Raw genomic sequence first — 12,520 nt, forward strand, 5'->3', positions numbered from 1 at the left:
ATGTCGGACTAAGTCCACCTGCAGGGTTTAACATGGAAATCCTTATGAGCTCCTCTTGGGGACATTCTCAACCTAGATTAGTAGGACACAGATTCCTTCTATAATCAATAACACACACTATAAGTAATATCATTTTCCAACTTATCAGACATATTGATTTATCGAGCTAAACCTCACCTTTTGATAAGTCAAAGAAATAAATATTAAATATGTGTGCTTGTTATTATATTAGGATTAAGAACACACACTTCCATAATAACTAAGGTCTAGTTATTTTATTAAGTCAGTACAAAAAGAACTTACCTAAAATGTTCCTACTCAATACACTTAGAGTGTACTAGTGTAATTTATTAATCAAGATAAACTAATACTTAATTACACTACGACTATTCCGATGGTTTGTTCCTTTCCATCTTAGTCGTGAGCAACTGTTTATAATTTATAAAGAATCGACAACATGATCTTCTGTGTGTAACACCACACACTATGTTGTCTACTATATAAATTAATTGAACAATTATATTTAACAAATAAATGTAGATATATATTGACCAATGTGATTATTTTATTTCAAAAATAAATGTTTACAAAAGCTAGGCTTTTATTATACACTCTAATAATCTCCCATTTATACTAAAAGACTAAGCTACCATATCTGTTGCCATACATCTGATTCTCATCCCCTCCACATGCCGATCAAAAGCTTTCGCCGGAAGGGCCTTAGTGAAAGGATCTGCCAGGCTATCTGCTAATGCAATCTTGGCGACGACAACTTCTCCTCGCTTGACAATGTCTCGTATCAGGTGGTACTTGCGCTCTATATGTTTTCTTGCCTTATGGGCTCGTGGTTCCTTCGAGTTTGCAACTGTACCGCTATTATCACAATAAATTGTGATGATTTTGGGAAAACCAGGAATCACATTTAAGTCCATTAGAAAGTTCCTGAGCCATACGACTTTTTTGGCTGCCTCAGAGGCTGCCACATACTCAGCTTCCATGGTTGAGCCCGAGACGCATTTCCGCTTAACACTCCTCCATGCAATGGCTCCACCTCCTAGAGTAAACACATAGCCTGACGTAGACTTACTATTGTCCCTATCTGATTGGAAGTTCGAATCCGTGTAACCCACAGGGAGCAAATCGTCTGCTTGGTAGACTAGCATATAATCTCTAGTCCTTCTCAGGTACTTCAATATATTCTTTACAGCAGTCCAATGTCCTTGCCCAGGGTTACTCTGATATCTGCTAACCATGCCCATGGCAAAATAGATATCAGGTCTCATACACAACATTGCATACATAAGGCTTCCTACAGCCGAAACATAAGGAACTACTTTCATATCCTCCATCTCCTTTGATGTCTTCGGAGACATCTCTTTAGATAAGGCTACTCCATGCCTAAAAGGTAAGAAACCTTTCTTGGAGTTCTGCATGCTAAAACGAGCAAGGATCGTATATATATATAAAGCTTGAGATAGGCACAACATTCTTTTCTTGCGATCCCTTATGACTTTGATCCCAAGAATGTGTGCACATTCTCCTAAATCCTTCATATCAAATTGTTTGGACAACCATACCCTTATGCCCGATAATACCTTGACATTGTTGTCAATTAACAAAATATCATCTACGTATAGTACAAGAAATATCACCACGTTTCCGTTACACTTCTTGTATACACAAGACTCATTCGGATATTGAATAAATCCATATGACTGGATTACTTCATTAAACCGGATGTTCCAAGATCTTGAAGCTTGCTTCAGTCCATAAATGGATCGATTGAGCTTGCATACTAGATCTTCTTTGCCCTTTTCAATGAACCCTTCTGGTTGCTTCATATGGATGTTTTCTTCAAGACTTCCATTAAGGAAAGCTGTCTTGACATCCATTTGTCAAATCTCATAATCCATATGAGCGGCAATGGATATGAGTATCCGGATAAACTTAAGCATGGCTACCGACAAAAAAGTCTCCTCATAATCGATTCCCTCTTTCTGAGTGTACCCTTTCGCAATAAGCCTTGCTTTGAAGGTTTCTACCTTCGCGTCTGTCCCTCTTTTCATTTTGTAGATCCACTTGCATCCAACGGCTTTTACACCATCAGATGGTTCTACAAGCTCTTAGACCTTATTAGAATACATAGATTCTATTTCTGAATTTACCTTTTGCCAAGATACTGCATCTATATCTTGGAGTGCTTCGTCATATGTCCGGGAATCAAGTTCATGTTTGCCCGGGATCAAGTCAGAAGACTCTCTCAAAAACATGAATCTCTCAGGTTGCCTTACAACCGTCCCACTACGACGAGGCACTGTTGGTGGTTGTGTATCATGTGTGACACGTGTTGCAGTCTCTTGTGGTACTTCATCTTGTACTGATGGTACTAAAGTAGACGTGCCCTCTCTAAGTTCTTTTAGAACAATTTTGCGATTGGGCTTGTGATCCATTATATAGTCTTCTTCTAAAAACTGGGCATTGGTGCTAACAATGACCTTCTGGTCTTTAGGATTATAAAATAAACCACCTTTCGTTCCTCTGGGATAACCCACAAACATGCACACTTCTGTACGAGATTCTAACTTATCAACATCCGGATTTAGCACATGTGCTGGACTACTCCAAATCTGAATATGTCTTAGACTGAGCTTTCACCCATTCCACAATTCTGTGGGAGTAGAGGATACTGATTTAGAAGGTACTAAGTTCAGAATGTGCGCTGCCGTTTCCAGAGCGTATCCCCAAAACGAATTTGGTAATTCTGAATAACTCATCATCGATCTAACTATCTTCATAAGAATCCTATTCCTTCGTTCTGCCACATCATTCTGTTGGGATGTACCAGGTGCGCACAACTGGGATTGAATCCTGACCTCTGATAAGTAATTCCTAAACTCTCCTAAGAGGTATTTGCCACCACGATCAGACCGTAGTGTCTTGATACTTTTACCAAGACGTTTCTCCACATCAACCTTGTACTCTTTGAATTTATCAAAGCACTCAGACTTGCGGCGCATCAGGTAAATGTATCCGTATCTTGAATAATCGTCTATAAAAGAGACAAAATATTCAAAACCACCTCTTGCCTGGATAGACATAGGACCACACAGATCAGAATGAACCAGTTCTAATGTTTCTTTGACTCTATACCCCTTGGCCTTAAAATGTCTCTTGGTCATCTTACCTTCCAAGCAAGATTCACAGGTTGAAAAATTTTCCAACTCCAATAGACCCAAGAGTCCATCAGCTATGAGTCTTTAAATCCTACTTAAGTTAATATGACCAAGCCTTAGATGTCAAAGATACGTTTGGTTCATCTCCAAAGGTTCTTTTCTCTTATTAAAGTTAGAAGATGTGTTATTAATTTCCATATTTTGCTTTGGCGAAATATCAGACCTGTGTTAATTTCATCTCAGACCTGTGTTAAGATTCACAGGTTGTGCTTGACCAAGCCTTGTTGGTTGCTACTCGGAAAACCTAATGGTTCCACTGTACAAAAAATTTTGTACAAAGGTCTGAACCTTTTCCTAGCTACCATGTGTTCTTTTAAATTAAACTTGGATCGCCTACGGAACTTAACACATTTGATCCAAAGTTTAATCTATTTGTTCTTTTAGGTTTAGACTCGGATCTCCTGCGGAACTTAACACGTTCGATCCAAATCACCTAGGTTATTAATTTCATTAAATATTAGTTTCCAAAATTGGCTCCCAGTACTGACATGGCGAGGCACATGGCCTTCTTGGATATGGGAACAACCACCACCGACTAGACAAAGCCTTTTAAGGAAAGTTAATATTTAATTTCCTTAAATAACTTTAGGTCAACCGAAAAGAACAATCAAATCACAAGGAAAAGAAAACAAAAGAACACAACATCGAAAACAAATTCGAAATACTAGAATCGTATGCCTCTTGTATTTGGTATTATTTCCAAAAATAACTAGTATGATGCGGAAAGGAAAAATACTAGTTATACCTTTTAGAAAAACCTCTTGATCTTCTACCGTATTCCTCTTCTAACCTCGGACGTTGTGTGGGCAACGATCTTCCGAGATGAGAAACCACCAAAGCACCTTCTTCTCCTTTCTTCAAGTTTCGGCCAAGCACAAAGCTTCCAAAAGATGAAGATCTTTTTCCACCAACCAAGCTCCAAGGGATGCAAGAAACAAGACTCCTTTCTCTCCTTTTCTCCAAGCTAGATCCGACCACTTCTATGCCTCCAAGAGATGATGAAGTCTCGGCCACAAGAAGGAGAAGAGAGAAGGAGAAGGGGAACCTCTAGGGGCCGGCCACACCAAGGAAGAAAAGAGAGGAAGAAAAAGAATAGAGTTATTCACCATGAAGCCTCCTCTACCCCCTCTTTTATAATTCTTGGTCTTGGCAAATAAGGAAATTTAAATAAACACTTCCTTAATTCTTTTGCCATGAAAAGGAAAATTTATTTAATTAAAAATAATTTTCTCTTCTCCAATTTATTTGGCCGGCCACCTCTTTCCCCAAAACAAGGAGAGTTTTAATTAAAACAAAAATTAAAACTTCCTAATTTGTTTCTAGAAATTTATAAAAATTTCTCCAATAATTTTAATCCCTTCATGATTGGTTAATAAAAAAAATTTTATAAATTAAAATCTTTCTTTTAAACATGTGGATAATTTCCAAAAAGGAAAGTTATCTCTAAAAATTAAAATCTCCTTTCAATCTACAAATAAGGAAAGATATTAAATCTTTTCTTAATCTTTTGTAGAAACTAATAAAAGAGAATTTTTAATTTTTAAACTTTCTTTTAAATCATGAACATAATTAAAAGGAAAGTTTTTACCAAAATTAAAATCAACCTTTTAATCTACAAATAAGGAAAGAGATTTTAACTCTTCTCTTAATCTTTTGTAGAATCTTATAAAAGAAAAGATTTAAATTTTTAAACTCTCTTTTAAATCATGTTATCCACATAAGAAAAATTTAAAAATAAAAATCCTTTTATTTTAATTTGGGCCGGCCACACCAAGCTTGAACCCAAGCTAGGGTCGGCCACCTTGAAGCACCCATGAACCAAACTTTGGCCGGCCCTAGCTTGGTCTCCAAGCTAGCTTGGCCGGCCCCTATGGGATGGGTAAGAAGGTGGGTATAGGTAGATATAGTACTCTATAATTAAGAGGCTACGATAGGGACCGAGAGGAGGAATTGGTTTTGGTCTCCCGATAAAATTAAGCATCCCGTGTTCGCCCCGAACACACAACTTAATTTTAACAATAATAATTCATTCCACTAGAGAACTATTATTGAACTACCGCACCAATCCCAAATTACATTTTGGGCTCCTTCTTATTATGAGTGTGTTAGTCTCCCTGTGTTTAAGATGTCGAATGCCCACTAATTAAGTGAGTTACTGACAACTCATTTAATTAATATCTTAGTCCAAGAGTAGTACCACTCAACTTCATCGTCATGTCGGACTAAGTCCACCTGCAGGGTTTAACATGACAATCCTTATGAGCTCCTCTTGGGGACATTCTCAACCTAGATCACTAGGACACAGTTTCCTTCTATAATCAACAACACACACTATAAGTGATATCATTTCCCAACTCATTGGGCTTATTGATTTATCGAACTAAATCTCACCCATTAATAAATTAAAGAAATAAATATCAAATATATGTGCTTGTTATTATATTAGGATTAAGAGCACACACTTCCATAATAACTGAGGTCTTTGTTCCTTTATAAAGTCAGTATAAAAGAAACGACCTCTAATGGTCCTACTCAATACACTCTAAGTGTACTGGTGTAATTATATAGTTAAGATAAACTAATACCTAATTACACTACGACCTTCCAATGGTTTATTCCTTTCCATCATGGTCGTGAGCTACTGTTTATAATTTATAAGGTACTGATAACATGATCCTCTGTGTGTGACACCACACACCATGTTATCTACAATATAAATTAATTGAACAACTACATTTATCATAAATGTAGACATTTGACCAATGTGATTCTTATTTCTAGATAAATGTTTATACCAAAAGCTAGGCTTTTAGTATACATCCTAACAGTGCGCACAACTGGGATTGAATCCTGGCCTCTGATAAGTAATTCCTAAACTCTCCTAAGAGGTATTTGCCACCACGATCAGACCGTAGTGTCTTGATACTTTTACCAAGACGTTTCTCCACATCAACCTTGTACTATTTAAATTTATCAAAGCACTCAGACTTGCGGCGCATCAGGTAAATGTATCCGTATCTTGAATAATCGTCTATAAAAGAGACAAAATATTCAAAACCACCTCTTACCTGGATAGACATAGGACCACATAGATCATAATGAACCAGTTCTAATGCTTCTTTGACTCTATACCCCTTGGCCTTAAAATGTCTCTTGGTCATCTTACCTTCCAAGCAAGATTCACAGGTTGGAAAATTTTCCAACTCCAATGGACCCAAGAGTCCATCAGCTATGAGTCTTTAAATCCTACTTAAGTTAATATGACCAAGCCTTAGATGTCAAAGATACGTTTGGTTCATCTCCGAAGGTTCTTTTCTCTTATTAAAGTTAAAAGATGTGTTATTAATTTCCATATTTTGCTTTGTGGGAGAAATTAGATTTAAAGTATATAAATTTCCAACCAATGCACCAGAACAGATAATCACCTTATTTCTCTTTATAACCACATTGTTACTAAAAGAAATAGAATATCCATCCACATACAGTTTAGAAACTGAAATTAAATTCTTTCTAAAACTGAGTACATAAAGATAATTTTTTAAAATCAAACTTCTATTCCTATCAAAAGATAAGTAGACGTCTCCCACTGCAACAGTCGCCACCTTAGTAGCATTGCCCATGTAGACGGTTATCTCTCCTTCAAATAGTTGTCGGGTTTCCTGGAACCCCTGCAAAGAATTACAGACATGATCAGTGACTCCCATATCTACACACCAGGTGCTGGTAGATAACACCGCTAAACATGTTTCAACTACTAGAGCATGAGATATACCTTTATTATTCTGATTCCTATGAGGACAGTCCGCCTTCCAATGTCCAGACTGCTTGCAGATGAAGCACTTGCCCTTCAGCTTCTTCATTCCAGCCTTTTATCCTGTACTCTGAGGTTTATTCATCCTCTTTACTAAAAAGACTTGTTTCTTCTTCTTCTTGCCATTCGACTTAGAAGTAGAACCATTTTCAGCATAGTGAATCTGAGAATTGTGACGAAATATGCCTTCTGCTGCCTGTAGTTCTGTCAGAAGTTCCGCCAATGTATATTCTCTTTTGTTCATGTTATCGTTTAGGAGGAACTGCTCAAAACTTCTGGGTAGCGTTTGGAGTATTATATTGACTTGGGTTTCCCCATCGATTTCTCCTCCAAGGACTTGTATTTCGTTCAGATAAGCCATCATTTTGAGGATATGATCCCTTACGGGTGTCCCCTCAAACATGATGGTTGTCATTAATTTTCTCATTGCCTCTTTCCTAGCAGTCCGACTTTGGTGCCCAAAGAGTTCTTTGAGATTGTTCATTATATCATAAGCTATTGGTAAATCTTGATGTTGATGTTGCAATACATTTGACATTGAAGCCAAAATGTAAGACCGCGCCATCTCATCTGCCTTTATCCATTTCTTATGATACTCAATCTCCTCTGGGGTAGAGTCACCATTAGGTGCATGAGGGCAAGCCTCAGTCAGTACAAACTTATAGCTCTCAGCAGTAAGAACAATGTCCAGGTTCCTTTTCCAATCTATATAATTGGGACCAGTAAGTTTGTTTTCTTTCAGTATAATGGCTAGTGGGTTGAAAGTCATCCTAAGAATCACAAAAATAAACTTTGGTCAGGACTCTAAATTTAGAATAATATTGATTCCTCAAATAATACTATTTCAAATTGACCAACACCTCAAATCACCGTGAATTTTGCATGCCACGATAGTGTGGACGTATACAAAATCAAACATTTGTAAGAGGAGATTTTACCCATTAATTTTATTCTTGTCAACCTAACTTTATGACAAATAAAATTAATAGCTGGTTTTCCTTCGATCACACAAATAATAGAAGTTACTCTGATGGGGAGGATACTATTAGACGTGCCTAAGTGTATACCATTACTTAACACTTAGTCCATTAATAAGATTGTGCCCCTTCCGATGGGGAAGATCACACGCTCTCAATTAATTTCCTATAGTTATCCAAAATGGAAGTTTGATCTAGTGATCCACAAACAAACTCATCTGATATGGAGGAAGGCACTCAGAGTCAACACGCAAGTTTGTTTGCATCACTTACAAACCAGTAATGGAGACCGTGAAATTTATTAAAATCCCTCCCCCACTTAGTTATTTAAAAATGAGGATTTTAACCTATGCTAGCATACATCACATGCACATAAACATCACAGTAAATAAAAGCAATAAATTTGGAAATTAATTTTCCAACTATTATGGTCTTTTCCATCACTATCTTCAGTATGCTCCAACCCTAGTTGCTGCCATCTTTAGCCACTGCCATCGGGTTGAGTTGTCTCATCTATCTTGCTTCTTATTCCGCTGCACCTCTAGTCCTCCAATAGCACCACACCTTGCAAAGATACTGATGGATCGAAAGCGCTAGAGGGGGGGGTGAATAGTGCTCGTGGCTATTTCGTTTTTCGAAATCTCGGAATCGTAATAACTTGAGTAATGCAGCGGAATAAAAACAGACACAGAGAACACGGAGAATTTACTTCGTTCGGAGCCTGTGACGACTCCTACTCGAAGGCCCGCGATCCTTGATCGCTTTCGGTGGGCAACAACTATAAGTTCGTTAAGAGTATTACAAAACTAATTACAATTCAAAGCTGTAAAAAGATTATACCGACAACAAAAAGATTAAATCCGAAGCTCCGGGTTGTCGGGGTGTCGTTGCAGCACTTCTGGATTGAGTCGTTAGCAGCTTGTCGCAAGGAGATTGCTTAGATGATTGTTATTCTTGAAGCTGCACCTCAACCCTCCTTTTATATGAGGCTCCGGGCGCCTGGGACCTTTCCGGGCGCCTGGAGTGTGACGTGGCCAGCCAACCAGGTTGCTCCATGTGGCGAAGTCGCGCAGGGGATAAACTTTGGTCCCGGGCGCCCGGATCCATCCCGGGCGCCCGGACCACCTTTTTCCAGTAGGTTCCTCACCTGCAACACAAACTTAGTCTGAGCAAATACCCTGCAAAACAGTGTTAGAATCTGATAAAACATAGTAACGAATAATTAACAGTCTTCGGACTGTCTGAGTCTGACTTCGGATTTCCAACCCGAAATCCTAGGTCGACCCGACGCCTACTGTTCCCTCTACGGGGAACGCGTCCTCACCTACTCCCCTCAGGAGAGATTACCTGATGCCAGTCCGGTCCTCCAGACCGACTAGACTTTCCGCTTAGGGTTACCACCCCCTAGGACCTAAGGTTACCGCCCCTTAGGGTTTTCCTCCACCTAGGGTTACCGCCCCTAGGACCTAAGGTTACCGCCCCTTAGGGTTTTCCTCCACCTAGGGTTACCGCCCCCTAGGACCTAAGGTTTCCGCCCCTTAGGGTTTTTCACCTGCCTAACCGCAGCTAGGACTTTCCTGAAGCACTCATTCAAACATGTTAAATCACACACTGACTTAACTTTGAATCCTTTGCCATTATCAAAACTAAGGTTCGATCGTCGGATGCTTCCTGCACCAACAATCTCCCCCTTTTTGATAATGGCAACCGAAATTCAATGTTAAGTAAAAAAATATGCAGTTATATATAAACACACGAAACAAGATAAGATAAGCGTGATGGAAAGATAAGCATAAACATAGCTCCCCCTTAATACAAGCTCCTTTAAGATATTTTCTTTGAAATTCTCTACTCTTTCTTTTGATTTTGAATTATTTTTATCTCTTTCTTTGAATTTCTCTACTCTCCCCCTTTGCCATAGATAAAAAATGAGCTGGTTTTAAAAAGGCTTAATTTTTCAAGACAGAAATTAGCAGAAAAATGTTTTATTCAGGCAAGGAGCAAGTGAAATGCAACAATATTTTTCAACTTCAGAAGTTTCAAACAAAAGGTTCTCACAGGTTTTAAAGAGAAATTTCAACTTCAGAATTTTTCAACTTCACAGATTTTCAAATAAAATTTTTAGCTTCAGAAATTTTCTTGAAAAAAATATTCAGGTTTAAAGAAAATTTCCAGGGAAGTTTTTTAAACTTTAAAAAAATTTCCAAAGAAAAAATATTTTCAACTTTAGAAATTTTCAAACAAAAAGTTTTTACAGATTTTAAAGAAAAATTTCAACTTCAGAATTTTTCAACTTCAAAACTTTTCAAACAAAATTTTCAGCTTCAGAGATTTTCTGAAAAAAATATTCAGGTTTTAAAGAAAATTTCCAAAAAAATTTTCAACTTTAGTATTTTTCAAAATGGTTCCAGTTTAAATAACTTAAAAAAAATTTCAGAATAGAGGACACTTGAAAATTTGGAGAAAGTTTTTAAATTGCTTTTGAAATGAATTCAAGAATACTTAAGGCAAAGGAGAAGCGATAGCCTTATTTTAAATAGCTTGTCATTTTGTTTTAGTAAGGTATCAGAGCCCTAAAGTCCAAGCATGAGTAAAGATTTATTTTGATCAGGTATCAGATCTCTTAAGTACAGACATGCTTAAACCTATTATTTTCTTCACCAACTGTCTAACCGTTTAGCTACTTGCTGATTGCCTAGAGGGCAACAGTGTTCGCTTGGTTAGTCAGGTCAAGTCAATTGATCCAGTTAGATTTGACTAAGGCTGGAAGACTTGATTTGATTACTGTTAGTCATGTATTTAACGCCCAGACTCATATTGATGCACAGAAATAAGCATTCTTGAGTCCAGGCTGTACCCTATGCATCTCACACCTTTCTATGTTTTACAAACACAATCAAGGTGAACCTAGGTGTTTGTGAGATGCTCTGGCTGAGTCTTGGGGGAACATGATTTCTAGGGGGAAATCCTAGGCTAAATCCAACTTTTGAAAGTCTAGTAAAGTAGGGATTTTGAGAAATCAGTTTTGCCTAGAATTAAAAAAAACATTAAAAAGACTGAATTGAAAGTATCTATTCTACCCAACACATTCCTATTTGTCTTCTAAGTGTACTGAACTCAAGTTAAGGTAAGGGTTTTGTAAAGATGTCAGCTAGGTTTGATTTGGACTCAACATAGTTGAGTATAATATCACCCTTAGCTACATGATCCCTTACAAAGTGGTGCTTTACTTCTATATGTTTAGTCCTTGAGTGATGAATTGGGTTTTTTGTTAGGTTTATTGAACTTATGTTATCAATTGAGATTTTTGTTTTTTGATATTCAAGTTGATAGTCTTTAAGGGTATGCATCATCCATAGTAACTGAGATGTGCATTCACCTAGTGCTATATATTCAGCTTCAGTGGTAGATAAGGCAACACAGTGCTGCTTTCTACTTGACCAACTTACTAGGCAGTGCCCTAAAAATTGACAACTACCACTTGTGCTTTTTCTATCTAGCTTGCACCCGGCATAGTCAGAGTCAGAGTAGCCGGTTAGATCAAGGGTGCACGATCTAGGGTACCAAAGTCCTACGTTTAGGGTTCCCTTAACATATCTAAGGATTCTTTTTACTAATGTTAAGTGAGACTCTCTTGCACAAGATTGGTATCTTGTACACATACCTACTGCAAAGATGATGTCTGATCGACTTGCAGTTAGGTACAATAGACTTCCTATCGCACTTCGATAGTATTTCAAGTCTACTGGTTTTCCTTCTAAGTCTGAGTCAATTTTAACATTAGTAGCCATTGGTGTATTAATGATTTTTGAATTTTCCATTCCAAATTTACTAATTAATTCCTTAGCATATTTAGTTTGATAAATATAAATTCCATCCTTTGTTTGCTTAATTTGTAAACCTAAAAAGAAATTGAGTTCACCTACTAGACTCATTTCAAATTCATTTTCCATTAGTTTGGTAAACTCTTTTAAAAATTTTGAGTTGGTTGATCCAAAAATGATATCGTCGACGTAAATTTGTGCTATAAAGATGTCGTTTTCAAAGGTTTTTACAAAAAGGGTTGGGTCTATTTGACCTTGGTTAAACTCTTTTGATATTAGATAGTTGGACAGTCGTTCATACCAAGCCCTAGGTGCTTGTTTTAGTCCGTACAGGGCCTTTTTTAATTTGAAGACATAATTTGGATGTTCTATGTCCTCAAATCCTGGGGGTTGACCTACGTATACTTCTTCTTTAATAAATCCATTTAAGAATGCGGATTTTACATCCATTTGAAATAGCTTGAATCCTTTGTGTGCTGCATAGGCCAACAACATCCTAATGGATTCAAGTCTTGCTACAGGAGCATAGGTCTCATCGTAGTCTAGCCCTTCTATTTGATTGAACCCTTTGGCTACTAACCTGGCTTTATTTCTTACTATTTCACCTTGATCATTTAGTTTGTTTCTAAAAACCCATTTAGTGTCAATTATGGTTTTATCAATGGGTTTAGACAC

The sequence above is a fragment of the Zingiber officinale genome, chromosome 3A, assembly GCF_018446385.1.
Source record: "Zingiber officinale cultivar Zhangliang chromosome 3A, Zo_v1.1, whole genome shotgun sequence".
Taxonomy (NCBI): Eukaryota; Viridiplantae; Streptophyta; class Magnoliopsida; order Zingiberales; family Zingiberaceae; genus Zingiber; species Zingiber officinale.